Source organism: Orcinus orca, chromosome 18 (assembly GCF_937001465.1).
Source record: "Orcinus orca chromosome 18, mOrcOrc1.1, whole genome shotgun sequence".
In the NCBI taxonomy this organism is placed as follows: Eukaryota; Metazoa; Chordata; class Mammalia; order Artiodactyla; family Delphinidae; genus Orcinus; species Orcinus orca.
Genome location: NC_064576.1, coordinates 50,178,357 through 50,192,107, shown reverse-complemented (window position 1 = coordinate 50,192,107; position 13,751 = coordinate 50,178,357).

Below are 13,751 nucleotides of genomic sequence, written 5' to 3'. Positions count from 1 at the left end.
AGAAAATTCTAGGAAGCCAAATTCAACAGTACAAGAAAAGGATTATACACCATGGTCAAAAGGGACTTATCCCTGGAATGCAAGGATGGTTCAACATAAGCAAATGTGATACATCACATTAATAGAATGAAGGGTAAAAATCATATATTCTCAATAAGTACAGACAAATTGATAAAATTTAATAACCTTTCATGACAAAAGTTCTCAGCAAATTGGGTATCAAAAAATATATGTCAATATAATAAAGGCCATATATGATAATCCCACAGCTAATATCATGCTCAAGGGTGAAAAGGTAAAACTTTCTCTCTAAATTCGGGAACAAGACAAGGATGCCCACTCTTGCCACTGTATTCAGCATAGAACTAGAAGTCCTAGCCAGAGCAATTAAGTAAGAAAAAGAAATAAAAGACATCCAAATCAGAAAAAAAGAAGTAACATTTTCTGTTCACAGATGACATGATCTTATATATAGAAAATCTTGAAGACTCCACCAAAAGACAGTTAGAGCTAAGTAACAAATTTAGTAAAGTTGCAGGTTACAAATTCAAAATGGAAAAATAAGTTGCATTTCTATGCACTATCAACAAAATACCTGAAAGAGAAATAAAGAATACAATCCCATCTACATAGCATCAAAAATAAATAAAATACTTAGGAATAGATTTAACCACGGCATTGAAAGTTCTGTGTATTGAAAATTATATGACATTGATTAAAGGAATTGAAGAAGACAATAAATGGCAAGATATGGCATATTTGTGGATCAGAACAATTAATATTGATAAAATGTCCATACTACCCTGAGACATCAGTAGATTCAATGCAATCACTATCAAAATTCCAATGGTATTTTTGACAGAAATAGAAAAACATCCTAAAATTTGTATGGAAGACTCCAAATAGCCAAAGCAGCCATGAGAAAAAAGAACAAAATGGGAGTCATCATGTATCTTGATTTCAAACTATACTGCAAAGACATAGTAATCAAAGCAGTCTGGTATTTTTGTAAAATCAAACACATAGAACAATGGAATGAAATCAAGATCCCCAAAATAAACCCCTAAATATATAGTCCTAATATTTGACAAGAGTGTCAACAATACCTAATGGAGAAAATGTGTTCTCTTCAATAAATGGTGCTGGGAAACCTGGATATTCATATGCAAAAGACAGAACTTGTACCTCCTATCTTATACCACTCACAGAAGTTGAAGAATTAAAGACTTATAAGTAAGACTTGAAACTGTAAAACTCCTAGAAGAAAACATTGGAAGAAAGTTCCTTGATATTGGCAACAATATTTTTGGACCAAAATCACAAGCAAGAAAAGTAAAAATACACAAATGGGAATATGTCAAACTAAAAAGCTTCTGTATAGCAAAAAAAAAAAAAAAATCAAAAGAATGGAAAGACAATGTACAAAATGAGAGAAAATATTTGCAAACCACATATCTGATAAGGGGTAAATATACAAAATATTGAATATATAAAGAACTCATACTACTCAATAGCAAAAAATAAAAATAAAAAAAATAAATAAATTATACAGTTGAAAAATGGGCAAAGGTACTAAAGAAAAATCTTTCCAAAGAATACATTCAAATGACTAACAGGTACATGAAAAAATACTCAGTGTCACTGTCACTAATTGTCACGGAAATGCAAATCGAAACCACAATGAGATATCACCTCATACTTGTTAGAATGGCTATTATAAAAGAGACAAGAGATATCAATGTTGGGGGGATGGAAGAAAAGGGAACCCTCATGCATTGTTGGTGAGAATGTAAATTGCTATAGCCATTGTGGAAAACAATATGGAGGATCCTTAAAAAATTTAAAATATAGCTAGCATATGATTCAGCAGTTTCACTTCTTTGTGTAGATCTGAAAGAAATGAAATCCCTTTCTGGAATAGATACTTGCACCCCCATGTTCACTGCAGCATTATTCACAGTGGCCAACACATGGAATGGATGAATGCATAAAGAAAATGTGAATATTATTCTTTTGATTATGAATGTTATTCAGGCGAAAAAAGAAAAAGAAAGAAAGAAAGAAAGAAAAAGAAAGAAAGAAAGAAAGAAACAAAGAAAGAAAGAAAGAAAGAAAGAAAGAAAGAAAGAAAGAAAGAAAGAAAGAAAGAAAGGAAAAAGGGAAGAAAGAGAGAAAGAGAAAGAAAAAAGTCCTGCCATTTGCAACAATATAGATGGAACTTGAAGGCATAATATTAAGTGAAATAAGTCAGACAGACAGAGACAAATACTGCATGATCTCACTTATATGTATATAAATATATATACTTATATTTAAAAAAAAGTCAAACTCATAGAAACAGAAAGTAGAATGGTGGTTGCCAGTGGCTGGGGTAGGGTGAGGAGGCAGGGGGTGGGGAAGTGGAATAATGAGATATTGGTCAAAAGATGAATAAGTTCTGAGGATCTAATACTCAGTGTAATCACTATAGTTAACAAGACTATATTACATACTTGAAAGTTGCTAAAAGAGTAGATCTTAAATATTCCCACCATGAAAAAATATAACTATGTGAGGTGATGGATTTAACTCACCTGATTATGGTACTAAATTCACAATACATACATATGTTAAATTATCATGTATATCTTAAATTTGCACAATGTTATATTGTCAATTATGTCTCAAAACCTGGAAAAAATAAAAATGAATTAATTCAATTAAATTAAAATAAAGACCTGTGCAGAATCCAGCCAGTGAAATTTCCCCTTAACTGTTTTACTTTCAAATTCATTACTTGAATTACTGGTACCACCATGCTTCTGGTTTAGAGTCATACTTGTAACTTTTAAAAAAATCTTACTCATACAAACATACTCAGTGACAGACTGAATGTTAGTCAGTTATGAATACTGTTAAGAAGAAAACAATAATGTTAAAGAGCAATTTTTTGTTTGATTTGTGAATGTATTTGATAGTTTACTTATTTAGACAGGGTTGCCTAAAATCTTAAGTCCAAATTTGTCTCATACTTGCTTTCATATTTGATTGTAGAAATTTAAATTAATTTTCATCAATTTCTTTTTTTTATCTGCAACACTTAATCTGTCTATAGTTATAGTTTTCCTTATTTTAAAAAAAGTCCATGATAGTGTATACTACCAAATGTAAAATAGATAGCTAGTGGGAAGCAGCCACATAGCACAGGGAGATCAGCTCGGTGCTTTGTGTCCACATAGAGGGGTGGAATAGGGAAGGTGGGAGGGAGACGTAAGAGGGAGGAGATATGGGGATATATGTACACGTATAGCTGATTCACTTTGTTATACAGCAGAAACTAACACACCATTGTAAAGCAAGTATACTCCAATAAAGATGTTAAAAAAAATAAAATAAAAAGTCCATGAGCTGCTGTCAATCCTCTACTTTCTAATTCCAACATTACAACTTATATATATATTTCTTTCTGATACTTGGCTCATCACCTACTATCTTTAAATTCTTTGTTTTCCTCCATCATAAATATTATTGCTTCTGTACTAAAACATATGAGCATATTGACATGTCCTACTCCAGCAGATCCTTAGGTAATTAGGCTGGCTTTCAGGGACTCCATTTATATCTAAAAATCCCATGGATACCTACTGTTCCCTATCTCACAGACTCCATTATCTTCTCCCCATGCCTCTGCTCATGCTCATTTTCCCCCAAATTTTAATTTATTCATTCAGTTAATATTTTTGAGACCCTACTATATGTTAACTAACATTTAAGGGCTTATGTGCAAAGAATAACAAGGCCCTGTTATCCTTACTATCAAAGGCTAGTATGAGATACAAAGGATAATAAAATGTAGTGTGAGGAATAATATATGATCACATAAGGAGTCACCTAGCCCAGTATGGGATGGTTTGAGGTGTATTGATGTAGAGAACATGACTTCTAAGGTGACAGCTGAAGGGTAAGTAGACAGTGGCCTGAATAAAGGAATATGAGAATCATTGGTTTAACAAGGAGGAGAAAATGGAGAGAGTATTAGAAGTACAGATGCCTAAATGTGTAAAGGTGAATTTTTATTCATTAGAATATTATTGGATCATGATTACCCACTATATTCTTAAGGATAGGCATTTGATAATTAAACATAAATATCCCCTCTTATAGCATCTAAGAGATTTTGGTATAAAGCCCTGCCATAAGTACCTAAAGTTCAAATTGCTCCAATTCTAAGCTATTTCCAGTTTTTACATCACTCTTCAGTTTGATTTTTTTTTGGAAATATTTTTATTACATAATGCTTCCCTTTGTCTCATAACTTTATGCCTTCAACACTGACATGTTGGAAACAACTGTACTGGTTTCTTATGATCATGATTTATTTGGCATATTTCTTTCCTTTGGACTTTCTGCATTCTATTTTGGCCCTCATTTGTTTTCTTTCCCATAGTTCTACAGACTGTCACAGGTGTTTACAATGAGATTCTTCCGTCTTACTGTACCAAGAAACACATAGAAAACAAGCAAACCTATTGGAAAAGGGTAACAACATATTTTTCCTGTTCACAAATCTTTCACAAGTTTTGTTTTGCTTTGTTTATTCCCAGAAGACAATCTTACTTGCAACTGATCATGTCCTTTCCCTTCTATTTCTTCACAAAATACTTAGAATTTGGTATCTTACCACACTCCCCTAACTTTAAACTTTCCCTCTTGTCCACAAACACACAATAAATTTTTCAACACTTTTAACATTTGATCAACTCCTAATTGTTTTGTCATAAGTCCTTCTTTTAGAGAAACATTAGCTCCCCTTATTCTTTAACTCTGAAACTACATTAATTAAAAACAACAAAAAAATATGTAATTGCAACTCTTCCGGATAATAGATATTGTGTGCTGAGAGTATCAGCATACATTTGTCAGCTCCAAACAGGAAAACACTTTCTATTCTTGTTGTCACTATTATTATGATTATAATTATTAATGTTCACTTCTGTACTTTTTTCTCATATGGAATATGACATGTTGAATAATGAGAGTTTTCACATAAGTGATTCCTTGAAAATCTCATGTATTTCTATAGATCTTCCTAAAATGTTAATAGCACTCTCTTTTTTCCCAAATAAAAGATTTCAATGTGTGTAAAACTTTTTTTTAGTGTTTCAAAATCTAATGATTTTCTTTATAATTTTAACACAAAATGCATATTTAAATAGAAACAAATACTGGCAGTGAAGGAGAGGAGTTTCTGAAGTTAAGCTAATTTTCTTCAAAAGATTCTAGTTTACCTCAAAAATGATTCTCAAAGTTTAAAAAAGAATAAGAATATTTATGAGGGTTTTAAACTAAATGTTGTGACTAACTCTGACTTTATGTGTATTCACTCTACTTATAAAAATCAGAAAACAATTCAACCTACTTATACAAATCAGAAGGCTAACTCAATTGTTAAAAAATAAACACCATCAAATATTCTTCTTTTCAATCTAAAACAAAATAATATATTTAACTCTGCATGTCCTGTAGGAATTACTTCTAAAGAATAAAAAATAGAAATTTTGCTATACAAATACATAACACATGAATAGGTAAATAATTTATTAAAAATAGAATCCAATATTATCCTAGAGTACTAATTAGACATTATCTATAATGTGACAATAACTTGCTTTACAATTTCAAAAAATACCACAAATTTCCAAAGTAATATCAATTATCAAGATTGTTTAAATGTGGGCATATTTGTGTTGTATGTTTTTAAATTTATTTTCTATATCCTTGCTCAGTTAAAGAGATCTATATCTTATTCTTATAGATAACAAGCTATAGGGATGCTTTTGCATTCATAATCATGTACTATTATCTGCAATCATGTGCATAATGCTATTTTCCTCCTCATTTATTTAGTGAAGACAATTTTCCTAGAACTCTAACTTTTATATCTGGATTGAACCAATTGATTTCTAAACTTATGAACAATTGTCAGAATGGGATTTTACTATATCTTATTCCTGGTTTATTTCTAAAATTTGACAATATCACCTTATTAAAATGTAAATTCCCTACAATAAAATGCACTGATTATAACTGTTCAGATAGATGGGCTTTGACAAACTAGTATATATACCACAATTAAGATACTGAAAGTTCCCATCATCTCCAAGAGCTTGCTGGAGCCAATTCTCTACTCCTTAGCCCAGAAAATCACTGGTTTCACTACTATCACATTAGATTAGTGTTGCCTATTTTAAAAGTGACATGAATGGAATAATATACTTATATAATAGTGTAATATTTTAAAGATTAATTCACATTGATGTGATGTCTATAGTCATTTTTTAAACATTTAATTCCTGTACTGTATTCCATTTATGTGTTTGTTCTCCTATCTATGAATACTTGGACTGTTTCCAATTTGGGGCTTTAAGAGAAAGCTACAAGGAACAATCTTGTACACTTTTTGTTGTTGTTGAAATATATTTTCATTTCTCTTAGCTAAATATCTAGAAGTGAAATTGCTGTGACATTTAGTAAGTGAATATTTACATTTGTAAAAAATTGTCAAACTGCTTTCCAAATTGGTTTCACAATTTTATATTTACACCAGCAATGTATGAGTGCTCTAGTTTCTGCATATCTTCACCAGCTCTTGGTATTGTCCACCTTTTAATTTTGGCTATTCTGGGGAGTGTGTAGTGTTATCTGTTGTGACTTTAATATGAAATTGCATTGCCCTGATGACTGAAACACTGAACATTTTTCCTGAGCATATTAATCATATGTATATCTGTGTGTGTATGTGCCATTTGTTTACCTCTCTGAACATTTTTATCGTGTTTATCTCATTTTTGAGTTATACATTTTCTTTAGATACACAGAATGCAAGTTCTTGATCTTATATATTTTTTGTAAACATTTTATTCCACTGTTGCTTTTCATTTACTTTTAAGGGGAGGTTTTGAAGACCAATAGTTTTAATGAAGTCCAGTTTACCAATTTTGTTCTGCCTTAATGAAATTTGTTGTGTTTATGTATACAATTGTGCATATGTTTCAAGTAAATGTGTGTATTAACATATACATTTAAAATATTTTGATTTGTTGCTAGATTATTTATTGAAATATAGTTGATTTACAATGTTGTGTTACTGATAGTTTCAGGTGTACAGCACAGTAATTTAGTTATATATATACATACATATATATATATATATATATATATATATATATATACTTTTTAGATTCTCTTCCATTATAGGTTATTACAAGATATTGAGTATAGTTCCCTGTGCTATACAGTAGGTCCTTGTTGGTTACCTATTTTATACAGAGTAGTGTGTATATTTTAATCCAAAACTTCTAATTAATCCCTCCTCCCCCTTTCCCTCTTGGTAACCATATGTTTGTTTTCCATGTCTATGAGTCTATTTCTGTTTTGTAAATAAGTTCATTTTTATCATTTTTTAGATTCCATTTATAAGTGATATCATATGACATTTTTCATTCTCTGATTTACTTCATTTAATATGATAATCTCTAGATCCATCCATGTTGCTGCAAATTACATTATTTCATTATTTCTTATGGCTGAGTAATATTCCATTCTGTATATATACCATATCTTCTTTATCTATTCGTCTGTTGATGGACACTTAGGTTGCTTCCATGTCTTGGCTATTGTAAACAGCACTGCTATGAACATCTGGGTGCATGTATCTTTCCAAATTAGAGTTTTCATATTTTCTGGATATATGTCCAGAAATGGGGTCACTGGATCATATGGTAACTCTATTTTTAGTTTTTTCAAGGAACCTCCATGCTGTTCTCCAAAGTGTCTGCACCAATTTACATTCTCACCTACAGTGTTGGAGGCTTCCTTTTTCTCCACACCCTCTCAAGCATTCATTATTTCTAGAATTTTTGATGATGATAACTCTCCAGAAAGTGGACATAGAGGGAACATACCTCAACATAATAAAGGACATATATGACAAACCCACAGCTAACATCATACTCAATGGTGAAAAGCTGAAAGCATTTCCTCTAAGATGAGGAAGAAGACAATGATGCCCACTCTTGCCACTTTTATACATTTAGTACAATATATAAGAACACATGTCAATTTACCCTTCTATAAAATGAGGATGATGATATCATTCATTTCATAGGATTTTTGGCCTTACTGACAAAAATGTATGTAAAGTATTTTGGAAACAACCCAATACATAATAAGCACAAAATAAATATTAGTTAATATTATTATTAACTAGTCAACAATTCTGTGATTAATGCAATGAAATTTCTAAGCATGAGAGTTTCTAATTAAGAGGTGACATAATTGTGACAATAACCATATAAAGAGTCAACCAACAGATTAATTTGGCAGCACAGTCCTGAATTAGCCTTTCACAATTCTAACAAATCATGGCCAATATCCAGGCAAACCTTGGAGATATTGGTGTTTGGTTCCAGATCATCACATTAAAGTGAATATTGCACTTGGACTTTTTGGTTTCCCAGCACATCAAAAGATATGTTTACACTATACTGCAGTCTATAATGTATGTAATAATATTACCTAAAAAAAACAATGTACCTACCTTAATTAAAAATTATTTTATTAATTAAAAAATATTTTATTGCTAAAAAATTGTAACCATCATCTGAGGCTTCAGCAAACTGTAATCTTTTTATAATAGTAACATCAAAGATCACTAGTTACAGATCACTATAACAAATATAATAATAATGAAAAAGTTTGAAATATTGTGAGAATCACTAAACTGTGACACAGAGACTTGATGTAAGCAAATGTTGGAAAAATGGCATCAATAGACTTGCTCAATGCATGGTTGCCTCAAACCTTCAATTTGTACAAAACACAACGTCTTTTAAGCACAATAAAGAAAAGTGCAATGAAATGAGATATGTCTGTATACATGCTGAAAACTACAGAACATTGGTTAAAGGAATTAAATAAAACAAACAAAGAGATAAGTTGTCTCCTTGAAACAGAAGACAATAATTTTGACTCAGTATTTTCAAAATGTTAATTTTTTACAAAACTGATTTACAGTTTCAATGCCAACCCAGTCAAAATTCTATTTTTTTTTTAACTAAGGTTGGCAAGTAGATTCTAAAATTTGTATGTAAAAGCCAAAGGACTAGATTAGCTAACAATTTTGAAAAAAGAAAATCAAAGATGGAGAATTTAATGTTATGATTTACTGTATATAAAGACAGTGACCCAGGCAATTTAACATTAACATAAATGTGGATATAAAGAGAATAATACAGAGTAAACAGTTCAGAAATACTGTCAAATATATAAAGTCAGTTGATTTTATTTTGAACAAAAGTACTAAGATCAGGCAACTGAGAGAAACTCTAGTCTTTTCAATAGATGATACAAGAACAATTGAATATTTTATGAGCAAAATAATTGAAAATAAATCTCAGCTTTTACCACACATCATAAAAAATAATAATAAGAGATAAATTATATATTTACATAAAAAACTGAAAAAATATTCTAAAAAAAAGGGGAAAATCTTTGACAGTGGGTAATCTAAGGATTTCTCAGAACAAAATACATTACCATAAGTAAAGGAAAAAAATTGATATACTGGACCCCATCAAAAAATATGCTCTTTATATTGTATGCTCTTTTAATGAGAGCAAAAACTTAAAATATTATTTTAATATATATAATTTAAAATTTGAGTAATTTAATAAATTAGGGTACATCCATGTAATATATTTGCATGCTTATTAGAAAACATTATTTTGTTTACTTAGACATGGCCATTTTTTGTGGAATTGCCTTTATGTCATAGGCCAAAAAATATCTGAAGAAAGAAGGAAGACATGAGTAATATCATACTGATCATGATGGTACTATTAAATATTAGATTAGATGGGGTCATTGAAATTTTCTACTGTTAAGTGAATTTTCTTATTAAAGTTAATATAATATTTTCTTATAAGTTTTTGCTTCAGATAAAGTGATTTAGGATTGAATGAGAAGCAGCACTCCCATGTGTCTCTCACAACGTATGCTTTTGCCACAAGAGAACACTTTTACTTTTTAACATGCAAAGTTTTATACTATTGAGAATATTTAAGACCATGAAAAACAAGAATTCTAAGATAAAACTAGTTGAGGTCAATATATTCTAGATAAAGATCTGGAAAAATGAACCTGAAAGGAATAAGAGTTCAAGGGTGGTTTTTGATGCATGCTTATATATTACACTCAGTAAAGGAAAAAAGATGTTTTAAAAATGAGACTGGACTCACATTGATTATTTTGTTGTTCTGATCCTATTCCAGTAACACATTAATGTGCATATTAATATTTTTGCTGGGAAGCAGCATCATTTATTTTCTATTTTCTCATATCCTGGCTTTGCCTATTCACCATTATTAAATATATACATATTCTTAAAATCATCTCCTACAGTTTTAAATATTCTTATGGAAATGTTGTAAATTTTTTTTAAAATCCATAGGCTTTAGGGCTATTCAAATAAAGACTATTTTTAATTTATAATTAATATTTACTAGTTTGTGTTTGTATGTATCATCTCTGAAATTTCAAACTAGCCTTAAATAATACCTATAAAAATATTAAAGCTTATTCTGTGTCCTGGAAGTCAAAGACAGGGGTCTTGAATTAGAACATTAATAAAGAATTGAGTTGATACTGGATAAAGTCACCCTCTCTACCCACCCACCTTTGGCATACCCATTACGGCACCAAGTAAAGAATTTTACAGAGCTGATTTTGGTTGGGCTAAATTGAGTTGCTTGAATAACTAGTGTGACCAGAGGCACCAATTTCAGAGGAATAATTCAAATTGTTAACAATAAGAGTAGTTAAAACCCTGATTTATGGGGTCAGGTCCATCTGATCACCTAAGACCATAAGTATGATGCTAGTGGAGTCAGGTGAAGATGTAATGATAGATGAGTTCTATGAGCACTTCCATTTTATTGAAGTTCTATAATAATTGAAGGCCCAATTATATGAGTTAGGTTTATGGTTAATATTAGCTTTCATGGCTTAAATAGCAGGCGTACATACAAGCACAAAATATTGAAGTAATTTCCAGTTATTGGTGATAAAACATGTGATTTTATTTTATTTTTTATTTATTTTATTTTAATTTTTTTGTGGTACACGGGCCTCTCACCGTTGTGGCCTCTCCTGTTGCGGAGCACAGGCTCTGGGCACACAGGCTCAGCAGCCATGGCTCATGGATCTAGCTGCTCCGCGGCATGTGGGATCTTCCCATACCAGGACACGAACCCGTGTCCCCTGCATTGGCAGATGGACTCTCAACCACTGCACCACCAGGGAAGCCTATGATTTTATTTTACTCTATTTATTTTATATTTATTTTTTAACATCTTTATTGGAGTATAATTGCTTTACAATGGTGTGTTAGTTTCTGCTTGATAACAAAGTGAATCACTTATGCATATACATATATTCCCATATCTCTTTCCTCTTGCATCTCCCTCCCTCTCACCCTTCCTATCCAACCCCTCTAGGTGGTCACAAAGCACCAAGCTGATCTCCCTGTGATATGTGGCTGCTTCCCACTAGCTATCTATTTTATGTTTGGTAGTGTATATATGTCCATGCCACACTCACTTTGTCACAGCTTCCCCTTCCCCCTCCCCATATCTTCAAGTCCATTCTCAAGTAGGTCTGAGTGTTTATTCCCATCTTGCCCCTGGTTCTTAATGAGCTTTTTTTTTTTTCCCTTAGATTCCATATATATCTGTTAGCATACGGTATTTGTTTTTCTCTTTCGGACTTACTTCACTCTGTATGACAGACTCTAGGTCAATCCACCTCACTACAAATAACTCAATTTTGTTTCTTTTTATGGCTGAGTAATATTCTATTGTCTATATGTGCCACATCCTCTTTATCCATTCATCTGTTGATGGACAATATTTGAATTATTGTTTTCTCCGGGTATATGCCCAGGAGTGGTATTGCTGGGTCATATGGTAGTTCTATTTTTAGTTTTTTAAGGAATCTCCATATTGTTCTCCATAGTGGCTGTATCAACTTACATTCCCATCAACAGTGTGTGAGGGTTCCCTTTTCTCCACACCCTCTCCAGCATTTACGGTTTGTAGATTTTTTGATGATGGCCATTCTGACCAGTATAAGATGATATCTCATTCTAGTTTTAATTTGCATTTCTCTAATGATTAATGACATTGAGCACCCTTTCAGGTGTTTTTTGGCAATCTGTATATCTTCTCTGGAGAAATGTGTATTTAGGTCTTCTGCCCATTTTTGGAATGGGCTTTTTGTTCTTTTTGATATTGAGCTGCATGAGCTGCTTGTAAATTTTGGAGATTAATCCTTTGTCAGCTGCTTCATTTGCAGATATTTTCTCCCATTCTGAGTGGTCTTTTCATCTTGTTTATGGTTTCCTTTGCTGTGCAAAAGCTTTTAAGTTTCATTAGGCACCATTTGTTTCTTTGTTTTTATTTCCATTTCTCTAGGAGGTGGGTCAAAAAGGATCTTGCTGTGATTTAGGTCACAGAGTGTGCAGCTTATGTTTTGCATTAAGATTTTGACAGTGTCTGGCCTTACATTTAGGTCTTTAATCCATTTTGAGTTTATTACTGTGTATGGTGTTAGGGAGTGTTCTAATTTCATACTGTTACATGTACCCATCCAGTTTTCCCAGCACCACTTATTGAAGAGGCTGTACTTTATCCACTGTATATTCTTTCCTCCTTTATCAAAGATAGGGTGACGATATGTGTGTGGGATAATCTCTGGGCTTTCTATCCTATTTCATTGATGTATATTTTTGTTTTTGTGCCAGTACCATACTGTCTTGATTACTGTAGCTTTGTAGTATAGGCCAAACTCAGGGAGCCTCATTCCTCCAGCTCTGTTTTTCTTTCTCAAGATTGCTTTGGCTATCCGGCGTCTTTTGTGTTTTCATACAAATTGTGATATTTTTTGTTCTAGTTATGTGAAAAATGCCAGTGGTAGTTTGATAAGGATTGAATTGAATCTGTTGATTGCTTTGGGTAGTAGAGTCACTTTCACAATGTTGATTCTTCCAATCCAAGAACATGGTATATCTCTCCATGTTTTTGGATCATCTTTAATTTCTTTCATCAGTGTCTTATAATTATATGCATACAGGTCAATTGCCTCCTTAGGTAGGTTTTTCTTAGATATTTTACTCTTTTTTTGAAATGGTAAATGGGAGTGTTTCCGTAATTTCGTTTTCAGATTTTTCATCATTAGTATTACTATAGGAATGCTAGAGATTTCTGTACATTAATTTTGTATCCTGCTACTTTACCAAATTCATTGATTAGCTTTAGTAGTTTTCTGGTAGCATCTTTAGAATTCTCTATGTATAGTATCATGTCATCTGCAGACAGTGACAGCTTTACTTCTTCTTTCCAATTTGAATTCCTTTAATTTCTTTTTCTTCTCTGATTTCTGTGGCTAAAACTTCCACAATTATGTTGAATAATAATGGGGAGAGTGGGCAACCTTGTCTTGTTCCTGATCTTAGTGGAAATGGTTTCAGTTTTTCACCATTGAGGACGATGTTGGCTGTGGGTTTGTTATAATGCTGAGGAAATTTCCCTCTATGCCTACTTTCTGCAGGGTTTTTATCATAAATGGGTGTTGAATTTTGTCAAAAGTTTCTCTGCATCTATTGAGATGATCATATGTTTTTTCTCCTTCAATTTGTTAATATGGTGTATCACATT